Genomic DNA, 13,459 nt, shown 5'->3' with positions numbered 1-13,459 from the left:
TCAATCCCATTATTCGTTGGTAAGGTGTAGCCAGAATTGGCGGCGGTTGGTGTTATGGACGGCTAGCGCAGATGGCCTCGAAAGCTTTCCGCGAAATTCAACAAAGAAACATAATGAAATATCTTTTTAAGTGTTCTTTGAAGGAATAAAAATTAAAGTTAAAGTGGAAAATAATGTAAATGTTTCCCATCCTAAACCATTGAAACTGTCAGAAGTTCATCTACTACGTCAGAAGAAAATTAATCAGGAGAAAAAGGAAGCACATAATTCTCCTAGTTATACTTAATGCTTCTTCCTTTATATAACACATAATTCTCCTAGTTATACTTAGTGCTTCTTCCTTTATATAACACATAATTCTCCTAGTTATACTTAGTGCTACTTCCTTTATATATAACACACAATTCTTCTAGTTATACTTAGTGCTTCTTCCTTTATATAACATATAATTCTCTTAGTTATACTTAGTGCTTCTTCCTGTATATAACACATAATCCTGTTTCATGTTTTGCACTATCAAACATGCTGTTGTGATTATAATTCTATTTTGCCCTAACTAATGGCAATATCATTCATATTCAAAAATTGAAAAATTACTCATAGGAGGTTTATGGTTTTGGGTTTTGAACCATACGTTTGCTAGAACATTATTATACCAATGTTGCAGTTTTACATGTACCGGAATGGCATTTTAAGTTTACGTATTAAACACATTTTATTGACGTTTGATCTCAACTTTTATTTTATTTATAAAACTTTATGAACTCTTGAAACACTCTACCATTAACACAGAACCACGTTATTAGATTCTTCCTTGTTTTTATATATTTCTATTTCTTTAAATTACAGGGAGTTGTTTTTAAATAACTTAAGCGGGTGGTTCACAAGGCGGCTACGCTGTGGATGGTTGAGTGGGTGATCACTCTGTGGATGGTTAAATGGGTAACCACTCTGTATATGATTTCCTATGTTCCCACTCTGTGGTTTATTTACTGGGCGGTCATACTGTGAACGAATCACTGGGTGGTTAAATAGTCACCCAGTTGATATTTCATTGGGTAGCTTCAATGTAGACTGTTTACAGGGTGGTACTGTGATATATATATATAGATTGTTGGACACACTGTTAACACATAGTGAAGGTTCTAAATTTCTGTGTGTTTCACATGTGTAAATTTGCATGTGAAGTCCGTGTGGAATATCTGTAAGGACAAGCTTAAGACTAAACTTCTAATAAAGAAAACTTAAGGCAGTCTCTTGAAATGCAGAATAGTTTCCTATAGAAATCTCCTGTGTTGTTAAAGATATGTCCTTTCGATCTCTTGTCTGATTAAAAACACAGTATAGAGTCCAGAGGCCAGAGGCAGTGTATAGAAAATATTCAACATACACGTCTAATACTTCTAACATCGTCGACAAACCAAAAGTCTTCAGTTGGCTAATACCATTTATAAATATTCTCATATTTAAATATTTCTTCCTTTTCGTTACTTCTTTTTCTCCCTTTTGATAAAGAAACAAACGTTTCTGTCTCAAACGTCTTCGGTCACATAATTAACAGTCAGCAGTTTAATCTCATATTCTGCAAAGTTCAAGACTCTTTGTGCTTTAGAAACTAATTTCGCGTTTGTCGTAGATCTCATCATTAGTACAAAAAATGAGCCATTTACAGTTACGATTTCAAGAAGACGCTTCCTTGATGTTTCCAATCCACATCTGGTGACCCTGATGCAGTCCTACCCTGAGAACCCTTGACACAGTTCTGCCCATGTCACTATGAAACAACTCTAGTCTGATCATCTATACATGGACCCATCGTGATGACATTTGACACAATCCTAATCTGGTCACTCTGATACAATCCTATCCGTCCCTTTTCCCTTTTAATATAATTCTTGTAAAGCTAAAGATAATCCTACCTAATCTCCAAAGAGGTCTTGTACCTAAAAATTATTGTTATTTTATCAACTCTTTAAGAATATTAATAAACGTATGCAAAATTAACGTGGCTATACTATGCGTTTTCCTTATTATCAATTTAACGATCCTTGTGATTGTTTTTAATTTTTTTAATCTTTGTTGTATTATCATCGTCAGTTTACATTTCTGTAGTTAACACACTTAATCCTAAAGATAGTAGACAATTTTCCAATTCAGTCAGTTCTTCGCTGACAAAGATGTCAACATCAGCGGAGAACTGACTGGCAAGGAAAATAGAGAGTTATAAGACCTACTGTACCAGTACGCAGATATCTTCACAGACAAACCAGGAAAGACAGACATTGTGTAACACAAGATAGAGACCACAACCAGAGATCCAGTCAAAGTGGAGCCCTATCAGATGCCTTATGCAATAAGAGATCTGATAAAGCAGGAAGTTGAGGCAATGCTGGAAGCTGGAATCATCGAACCTTCAAATTCAGCCAGCTGTAATCGTAAAGAACAGGGATGGATCAAACCTTTTCTGCATATACTTCTGGAAGTTGAACCTCGTGACAAAGTTCGACTCTGAACCTATGGGCAACCTAGAGGCCATCATGGGAAAACTAGATGGGGCCAGGTTCTTTTCAAAGGTCGACCTCAGTAAAGGTTACTGACAAATCCCGATGGAGACGGGATCTAAAGAGATCTGTTACCAATTAAGTGGATGATATTAGGATTAGTTAATTCAGCAGTAACATTCAACTGCATGATGAGGAAGATGCTGCATAACACCACCAACATCGAACACTATGTGCATGACATTCTGACACACACTGCAAGATGAAAAGACCATCTGAAGAGACTTAGACAGCTATTCCATTAGTGAGGACAGCAGGCCTCACTGTCAGGCGATCCAAGTGCTACATTGGATATTCTATGCTGGAGTTTGTTGGACATAAAGTGGGGGACCGACAGATAGCCATGGAAAAGGAAAAGGTAACCCGCGTACAAGATACACCAGCTCCAATGATCAAGAAGCAAGTCAGATCCTTCCTACGGTTAGCAGAATACTATAGAAAATTAATCCCAAATTATGCTGAAATTACTGCACCATTGACTGACCTGATCAAGAAAGGCTTATCCAACATGTTGAAGTGGGAACAACCACACCAGGTACCATTCCAGAAATTAAAAAACATGTTGAGAATCTCACCAATTCTTACAATGCCAGACTTTAACAAACCTTTCATTGTCCAGGCTGATGCTTCAGACATTGGAATTGGGGCAGTACTCTTACAGGAACATGAAGGTGGACTGTTTCTAATAACAAATATAAATAAAAAGCTGTTGAACAGTGTGAATAGCTACTCAGTGATTGAACGAGAGTCTCTGGCTATTATATTTGCCATTCGCAAATTCCAGAACTATATGAGAAAAAGTTCATCATCCAGACAGACCATCAACCACTTGCATACATTCATAGGTGCAAGATTGACAGTGCTAGGATCACGAAGTAGGCATTGTACCTTCAGAACTACAGGATCCAGACTGAGGCCATCAGAGGGACTACAAATGTTAGAGCAGACTGTAAGAGCAGACTTTGTGTTTGAACTAAGAACAGTCTTTGTATATAGTAAAAATAAATATGTTGTAAATATTTTATCTTGAAGAGGGGTTTGTGTCATGATATAAAAGACTGTTGGTTTAAATATTAGTGACTAATTTATATTTGTGAGTGAATGTTTTATTATTTTTAAGTTTTGTTATAATAAGAGTTCAAAGCAGATGATTGAAGAAGGTTTTGTTAATAACTAATTGGTGTCGAGAATATAGAAAGTGGCCTGACGACTATGTAATAAACATATAAATAGCGTGAGGCGAGCGAGAAGCAGCAGACATACAGTATTAGGCAGATAAAACCAAAGATAATGTAGTTGGTGTGAAGTTAAGTAACGACTGACATAGTCCTAACGTTTAATATATATATATATTAGAGCGAAACTAACAGCAGAAAAGGAAATAAGAAAAATAAGGTTTTTGCGAAATTCTAAAGTGAATGAATCAGCCTGAGTGCACTTTGACAAAAGGAACATAGGATCTTCAGAAGAAAGAAGACCCCAATCGTAGGTGGATCACACCAGACTAATATTGCAATATAGTATTGGAGAAAAATAGTTCGACTTGTCAACTGAAATTCTAAAATAATTGAACAGGCCTAAGTGGACGTTTACGATATAGTGTGAATACTGTTACGTATCTGCTTGTTTGTTAATTTCCGGTAGAAATTATTTCCGAGGAACTTCAAAGATACAAGTCCTTTCTTGATTAACCAGTTTATTCTTTCTCGATACAACTTTTAGTAATACACAGAATTTCCACAGTCACTTTAAATTTAACAACCTTTATAACACACGCTATAAATCACAGTGATTTACACCTTTACTAATGGTGCCTACTGTTCGCTTGACTCAATTATCTATCTCTCTCTCCCATTCCGCTGTTTTTTCTCGCCAGGCTTATATATTAAAAAATAGGGAGTCTAGCAAACACTCGGACATTCGCGGGGTTCCTCGATAATTCAAGAAACTCCAGCGCGCATGCTCCCAGCGTCACGCGACTCCAGCTGTTGTAACAATATCTTCCGAATATCTATATATTATTTGCAAGTAAAGTGTGTGCTGTTTATTCATCCTTGAATTTATCGCTAACGAGTCACAGACACGTTACTGTAGAAGAATCCTAAGCCCAACAACAACATAGTATACTTTTGTTTGTTTGCTTTTGAATTTCGCGCAAAGCTACACGAGGGCTATCTGCGCTAATCGTCCCTAATTTAGCAGTGTAAGACTAGAAGGACGGCAGCTAGTCATCACCTTCCACCGCCAACTCTTGGGCTACTCTTTTACCAACGAATAGTGGGATTGACCGTCACATTATAACGCCCCCACGGCTGAAAGGGCGAGCATGTTTGGTGTGACAGGGATTCGAACCCGCGACCCTCAGATTGCGAGTCGAGTGCCTTAACCACCTGGCCATGCCGGGCCATAGTATACTGTTAAGAAATATAAGTAAAAGTCATTTATTTCAACAACTGGCAAAATAAGAACCCATATACATATATAATATCTTTTTAGAATTCTGACTACAGTTGATGGAAAACAATCTCTGCTTTATTTACAATTGAACAATACATTCTCTAACTTAAATAAACATTTGTAAAGAAACGTCAAACATCGATTATTTTATAAAGTTACCTGACAATATACGTCTCCCACAATATATTAATGATTATGGCACAATAGATATTTCTCCTATCCCTATCATTTCTACACCGAACTAAACAGTGGTGTTCAAATCGGCGTTATTGTAAACTCCCATGCGACACAATACATTATTCTTCACAGGAAACTGAATAAATGATTTTTACATTCTTGAAGTTAAACTCAATATTTATGTCATTCTCATCTCTTTCACCAGTGCCACCAAATCCTGAGGCATAACATTTGATGAAATATTAACCTGGGCACCTCGTTCCAAATTAATAACTTCGAAAATTAGTAAAATGATTTATTATCTTAGGAGAATATAATAAAATTTCGAAATGCTCTTCTTCTAATGTTATTAAAGTTTAGCAGGTTTTGATTACGCTACTTATGGTGTTCTAGAGACTCCTGCTCTATGATAAACTCTTATTTGGGTAAACTTCAAATTCTAGGAAATCTTATCATTCGAATCGCTGTTTGACTTTCAATATGTACTGCATCTCATATCTCTACAAATAATCCCAATTTCTTACCCTGAAAGTCTGATGCTCTTGACCAGCTAGTGGATCAGCGGCAAATAAAACTTGAGTTACGATACCTGTGGTGGGTAGAGCATAGATAGCCCATTGTGTGGTTGCATAGCTTGTGCTTAACAACAAACAAACACACTTCGTTAGTCAAATCTTTCTAAAGCCACTACTCCTTACCGTGATGGCCGAAAATGTCGGAGTGATTAGCGTGCTGGACTCTGGAGATGAGATTCTGTTGTTCGCGTTCCGAGAAAATCGCGCTCCGCACTTGGGGGGTTAAAACAGTGACGGCCAAATCACTCTGTTCATTTTGACAAGAGTAGTTCACGAGTTCGTGGTGGATAGTGTTGATTAGTTGTCTTCCTTTTAGTTTACGAGGGTCGCGGCTTCGAATCCCCTTCCCACCAAAAATGTTCGCCCTTTCAGCTGTGGGGACGTTATTATGTTACGGTCAATTCTTTATTCGTTGGTGAAAGAGAACCCAAGAGTTGGCGGTGGGTGGTGATGACTAGCTGCCTTTCCTCTAGTCTTTCACTGCTAAATTAACTAGAGCTAGCGCAGATAGCCCGCGTAAAGCTTTGCGCGAAATTCAAAACAAACCAAATTTTCGTGTAGCTCAGTGCGATCTCCAGCAAACAAAGACACAAATAATTAATAGTGCTGATTTCCTCTCTATTGAGAGGGCCCGGCATGGCCAGCTGGCTAGAGCGCTCTACTTGCAATCTGAGGGTCGCGGGTTTGAATCCCAACCCACCGAACATTCTCGCCTTTTCAGGGGTGGTGGCGTTATAATGTGACGGTCAATCTCACTATTCTTGGCGGTGGATGGTGAAGATTAGCTGTCTTTCCTCTAGTCTTTCACTGTTAAATTAGGGTAGGCTAGAGCAGATAGCCCTCGTGTAGCTTTGCGCGAAATTTAAAACGAACCAAACCTTCTATTTCGCTTAACCCTACAATCTGATAAAAATCTAAATCATACTATAATCCTCTCTCATTTCTTTATGGCTTGTTTTGTCCTTTTATGCAGACTAACCTGTATTTTTGTCTTAAGTTTTATAGTCCTTAATTTAAGTAACTTGAGTTTTGTAAAACAACAACTAACGGTTATCAACAGTCCCTTCCGTTTTACAACAGCGTCCACTGTCAACTCTTGAATTAATTTTGTCTGACCAAAGAGTGAATTGAACTGTCACTTGTATAGAACACCCATGGTTCAAAGTGCGAAACGCGTTTTTGTTGTTGTTTGGTAACGGAACAAGAATCAAATGTACAGCTCAGGTGTGATAAATACTCGGCCAGGCTTGCCCCTGGACCACAAAAACTAAAATAATAATAAAGTATTAGTTTATTCGATGTTTCCATCCCATTATTCACACGGCTTTCTTCTTTTGTGCTGTCCATATGGGTTAATATTTAATGTAAACAAAACTTGCTTTTTGTAACATTCAAACAAAATATTTCCATTGAAATTGATATTTGATGAAAACTAGCTACATGCATAAAACAGAACCAAAATGAACCCAGTAATTAATAAACTAATTTAATATACTTTTCTAACTAGAAGTATTCAAACTCACAAAACAATTAGAATGTATTTATTCATAAGTTGGGTACTGTTCCTACTATCGATGTTTTCGACCATAATTCCAGTAATACTGAATGAGGAGATATAGGCTAGTAAAATCATATATAATATAGTATACATACGAAACATTTTAATGTAAACTATTAATGAAGTTAACATTAACTAAGGAGTAGAATATAGCTTACAGAATACACACTAAGTAGTTGCTTGTTTTATGCACTATATGTAAAAACTGGTGTATTACTTGTAGACGACAAATTATCTTTTACCTAAACTCAAGACTCCACACCGTTTCTTAACTTTTAACTTTCTCAGAAACTTATTATAAACTACCATTAAAGGTATTCATGTTTTGTACTAATAACACATTAATGACCATATTGTTATTCTTTCTCGGTTATAAATCTACGAGTCTTTAAACGTGTAAACATCTTTTTTTTAAATAGCAAGCTCAACTGAACGTGTAACAAGCCATGATACCAGTCAAGTATGTACATTGTTCAATGAAAACCAGTTTTTACAATTCTACGAATATAAACATCCTTATTTTGACAAATTCAGTTTTTTATAAGATGCAAAAAAAAAACACAATCATACCAACAAAATCACAACACCTATGAAAAATGATGGTTTAGTATTTTGTACTTTGTTTAAAAATATAAGTTTAACTGCTGAGATCTATATCTGGAAATCAATTATAAATATGTCATGATGAAAATACAATTCCATACGAAGGTATTTTACGTAAAATAAAAAAGTAAAGCCTTACCACTGTTTCACTGCCTTCAAGTTAAGTGTAACCCTTTTTCTGACACAAATATCACTTCGATGTAGTATATACCAGAAGAACAATCACACATTAACATATCCATGTGTATAAAACATCCAAAACGTAACACGCATCTGTTGAACGTTTTCTTAAAATCCCAAACGTTTAATCCGTTAATTATAAACACAAAAAGTATCAAAGGCAGGCTAAGTTAGTACATTAATATATAAACAGAAACATGTAAATATAAGTTTCCCAGTTACAAGCGGTGGGACAGCGGTGATTCTATGGACTTACAACGTTAATACCCGGAGTTCGATTGCTGGCGATGGACTAAACAACTAAGAAGATAAGTTAATGTGACATTGCTCTAAAATAAAACAAGTTAATAACACAAGACTAAATTATGTACTTATAAGGATAAGAACAAAAAAGTCTTACTGAGTTTCTCGAACACAAAACTATCTTAAATTGTTTTATGATAAAGTTTAGTAAAGTGAAAGTTTCATGTAGTTTACATTTTTCTTCTGAAAAACATCACCTACCAAAAACATTTCCACGTGTTAGAAATCCATTATATGAAGGGAAGGTAAAAAAAATCACAAATGAAGTTGCAGCACCTCAAAAGATCATTTGTTGAGTTAAATATCCATGCCATCCTAACGTGTGGAAAACTTCCTAATTTTTGTGTCTTCTCCCATGTAAATACGCAAGAATGGATACTCTTGGCGTCGTGCATAAAATGTTAAATCTTCGATAGCCTGTTTGTTATTTCTAAAAAAATTGGTCAATATGTTATGAAACAAGTATCAATTATCCCCGAATGCCAATAACCTTATAGAATTAGTACAAAATATCCAATCTAAAATGTACACTAATCCATACTGGTCGAAAAGTTCAGAAGTACTACAAATAACATTGTAATAACATTTCGTTGAGATACTTTCAATAATAATAGACATAGAAATTGTTGATTGTGAAAAAATAAGTAAAAAAACTAATATTTATGATTACTGATATACTTTTCTGTCAGTAACTGGTCCCATCTCCATCAGTATCAAAAACCAGCGGACCAACTACAAAAATAATATTACTACAGGATACAAACTATATAAACATTTTCAAGGCGAAACATTTGGTTTCCAAATACATTATTTAGAGCTCACGGATACAGAGTACCTTTATTACATATATTACTTTCTAGTACATTTTGCAAATATTACAATTAAAGACCATGGAAAGTTTAACAAGTGTTGGACAAAACAGAACAAAGCAACGTGGACTTCAGAATTGAAATATATAAATATATTAAAATATATTTTAATTTTTGATTTTATTATACACGAGCTATACCTGATTTAAGTATCAGTGTTTGTGATATTTGTTTTTCGTTTCTTTTAAAATCAAATTTCAGTTTGTTTTATGTACACAAATATATTTTTTATAATATTATAATAATAGTTTTATCTCTTCATGTTTTCTCTTGACCGCTTCTACTTAATTAAATTTATTAATATTATTGGGGTGCATATTTACATGCATAATCTGAAGCATATTTGGATGCCATTTCAAATATTAAGATCTATTTATCCAAGCATTTCATGAAAATATACCTAAGTGTTATTCTTAAAATACAGCCTACAACAAAGCATTTTCAGGTAAGATCCTTACAAAAAAATACCAATAAAAGAAAGATTAAAGTACTTAATATCAGAATACACATACATCATGTTTACATAAGGAAGTTTAACATACACATCTTTCATATTGCAGTGTTGAATATTTATTTAAAACTTTTTATATTGTTACAGTGATGATACTGGTTGCTTCAGTTCTCTCTTCAAACGTTGCCACTCAGCTGTTCTATGTACAACACACAAATGTATCCTTTACTTCCAGTATAGTTGCTGTTGAAGTGGACATGTTAAATGCGTTTGCTACTCCGTGATGTTTTTGGTTTTCTGTTGGTCTTTCTACTTCTTCGTTATTATTTTTGATTGTTTCTCGATATCTGGTGTTCCTCATAAACTTGCTAAGTTAACATTTGAAATATGCCTCTTAAATTACACGGCCAATTTTAGTTACTGATACTCATCACACCCTACAAATATCTAAGAAAATAATATTTTCATTTAAACTTAAAAATAATTCGAGTTCCTTTAACGTAATGGAGTTACAATTCTGATCTGTGCTGAAAATTCCCTGTACAAAATGAAAAAAAAATAGCCAAAACCATCATGAGGATAATTCACAATTTTATCGTTTTAGTAGAACAGAGTATCTGACTACAACGGCCCTGAACATGACATTTTATCTTAGTGTCTAAACAAACTACAATTAAGAAGTTTTTTACATTTTACATTTAAACTGATTTTGTAAACTGATTAATATTTGAAATGCTAATATATAAAAAAAAGATTACTGCTCTGCTGAAATCTGTGATAAAAATTGTGTTTATATTATTCTTTATAGATAATTTACACTACCTTATTCAAAGAGGTGGCTGCTAACTTCTAATGCAATTATATAAATTAGAATAACATGTGTGAGTGAGAAGCTTTTTAAATTTCATTAATCTTTGCAAAAATGGAATTAGAAGTATGGAAGTAAGGACAACATTACCATATGTACGTGGGAAGCTTTTTGGGAGGTATGGAAGTAGGGACAACATTACCATATGTACGTGGGAAGCTTTTTGGGAGGTATGGAAGTAGGGACAACATTACCATATGTACGTGGGAAGCTTTTTGGGAGGTATGGAAGTAAGGACAACATTACCATATGTATGTGGGAGGCTTATTTAGACTTCATTAAGCTATGCAAAACAAGAATTTGGATTAAGGAAGTACGGATGACGTCACCATATGTGTAAATGAGGGGTAGGTGTAGACACTACTATGCATTGTAAATGGAAAGTATTTGGGGAATACCATCCACGAGAGCCCCATTTCAGACAGCAGTGCTTATGTATTAAAGTTTTATGTGTTCATTTCTTTATAGACACTTACAGTACCGGTACTACTACCTTGTTCAGTTTCAATACTTGTCCTCGATACTCAAGTTTTGAAATCTGACATCAGAAAAGTCGATCGATTTATTATTGTTGATTACACCATTCAGCTCAAAGTGTCTTTTATACTAGCGGTGTTTGGTAGATATAACGTGTTGTGGAATAGGGTTAAACCATTTGGGTTTAAATTCACAGTCATTGAGACGCCCCGCACGGCTATTAGATTTGTTCAGAACTCTACTTACCTAACCTCATACGTAAATAGTCTAGGCAGGTTATTTAACTGCTTTAATTACTTTAAATATGAAGCACTGCCTTTATATTTTATAAGCTTTGTACATTCAAATAAAAAAATACCACAACCAAAAAAAAAAATTTTCTTACACGAAACACGAGTTTCCCTCTAGTGTTAGAATAAAACCGTTCTTTTAATAAAACTTTATTTAAAAAACTAAGTTACGCATGATCACCATTTAATAAATTCAGCCCAGGAGACAATATGTTTTGGACATTTTGGTCAGATTGCATCAAAATACTATTAACGCAGTGTTTAACCTCAAATCTGTACAAAATATAATAATAATAATAACATATAATTACCATTTATTGAACACAGATTTAGCTCTGTAGATATGCTCTCATTAAATTTAATGGGGCCTGGCATGACATGGCGGTTAGGTGGTTAGAATAACTTAATAAGTTAGATGCTTGTACAAATATATTCTGCCTAGTTACATGAGCTTTGAAAGCCCCATAAGGCATTGTTTTATGTTGAAATGGTGTATAGGCTAAATTTTGGGGTTCGAATCCCCGCTGTGGACACAGCAGATAGCTCAATATGGTTTTTCTCTGAAACAAACGAGCAGAAAACTTTTCAATAGGAAATGTTCATTTGGTTTCATTATCAGTTTATTTTTAATGTCATCTTATGATAATAAGTATTTTACTGAAATATAAATACATTCATAAATACTTGCTATTAACTTATTTTATTAATAACACAGTTAAAACAGTTACCACAAAAACTCATTCTCATTTTTTTACAGAATTGTCATTCAATCCAAGAAACATGACAGTAATACGAAAAGTACCGCTACCAGATAGATAAGCTATTTTTTTAAAATAAGGCTTGTTAAGATTCGTTCAGGAGCCCTCTGTCTTAAAGTTAGACGTTTCTTATGTCCTCATTTAACACTGAATGTTCACCGATTCTTTTTCCCTTGAAACCAATGACACGCAAAACTTTATGTAATCCACCCGAACAACGTATGGTGACCAATGAAAGCCCACGGCGCCGACAGTGTTACGTTAGAGCAGCTTAACATCTGAGATAAATTACTGCGACACATGTTACCATTTACGCATAGAGTCGGGTATCATGATAGTGGTTCTGATAATAACGAAAGGAAGAAAAAAACCTTGTGCGATGAACAATAAAAATACTGATGCTCTAATTAAAATAACCAAGTTATAGGTAATATATACACACAATTAATTAACTAAACATTCAAAGAACAGTGTCTAATAGTACTAATCCTACTTTAACATATAATCAGTTTATTGAGGGGGAAGTAATCTAGTCGGAAGTAATATAGTTAAGCTGTAAGAACTAGCCAAGATGTATAAAAGCTATTAATATACGAGGTAGAACACTGTAATAAGGCTTAAACAATATTCATAAACATTAAGCTGATGTTACAGAAAAAAACTGTTGTTGCATATGTACGTTTCTCTGTTTAAACAATATTCTTAGCAGCTAGACCAATTAATGTAGACTAAAAGACTTCGGTAACACATCAGTGTATAATTTTAAATAGGTGAAAATGGGAGCGACTTGTTACACATCCTTAACTTTTTCAGGGCCAAAATTCGTGTCTAAAATAAATAAATAAATCTCTCCGGATTCGTGGATGCATTCGCAAGGATGCCGAAACGTTATCCATGTTTAATCCTGTTACGACAGCGGTATTAACGTGACGCTGCTTACGCGTTTGGCGCTGGTAGCTCGAATTATCGGGGAAGTCCGAGTTTGTTCGAGATGCCTTCTTCTTTAGTATATAAGCCTGGTACAAAAAGCAAGCGGGGAAGAAATTGTGTGTTTTGTACTCGTCGAGAGCGAAGTTATCGAGATTGTGAATCGCTGTGATTTATAGCGTGTATTATAAAAGTTGTTAAGTTTAAAGTGACGAGAAATGTACTGATTGTGGAACTACTATGTACTAAAGTTTGTATCAAAGAAGAATAAACTGGCTTAATCAATAAAGGACTTGTATCGCTGAAGATCCTCGAAAAGAATTTCTACCGGAAACAAACACATAAGCAGATACATAACAATCCTTTCATGCTGGCTGTCCGGTCAGAAGTACACATCAAAGACAG

Source organism: Limulus polyphemus, unplaced genomic scaffold (assembly GCF_000517525.1).
Source record: "Limulus polyphemus unplaced genomic scaffold, Limulus_polyphemus-2.1.2 Scaffold48, whole genome shotgun sequence".
NCBI lineage: Eukaryota > Metazoa > Arthropoda > Merostomata > Xiphosura > Limulidae > Limulus > Limulus polyphemus.
This window is presented reverse-complemented; position numbering follows the sequence as displayed.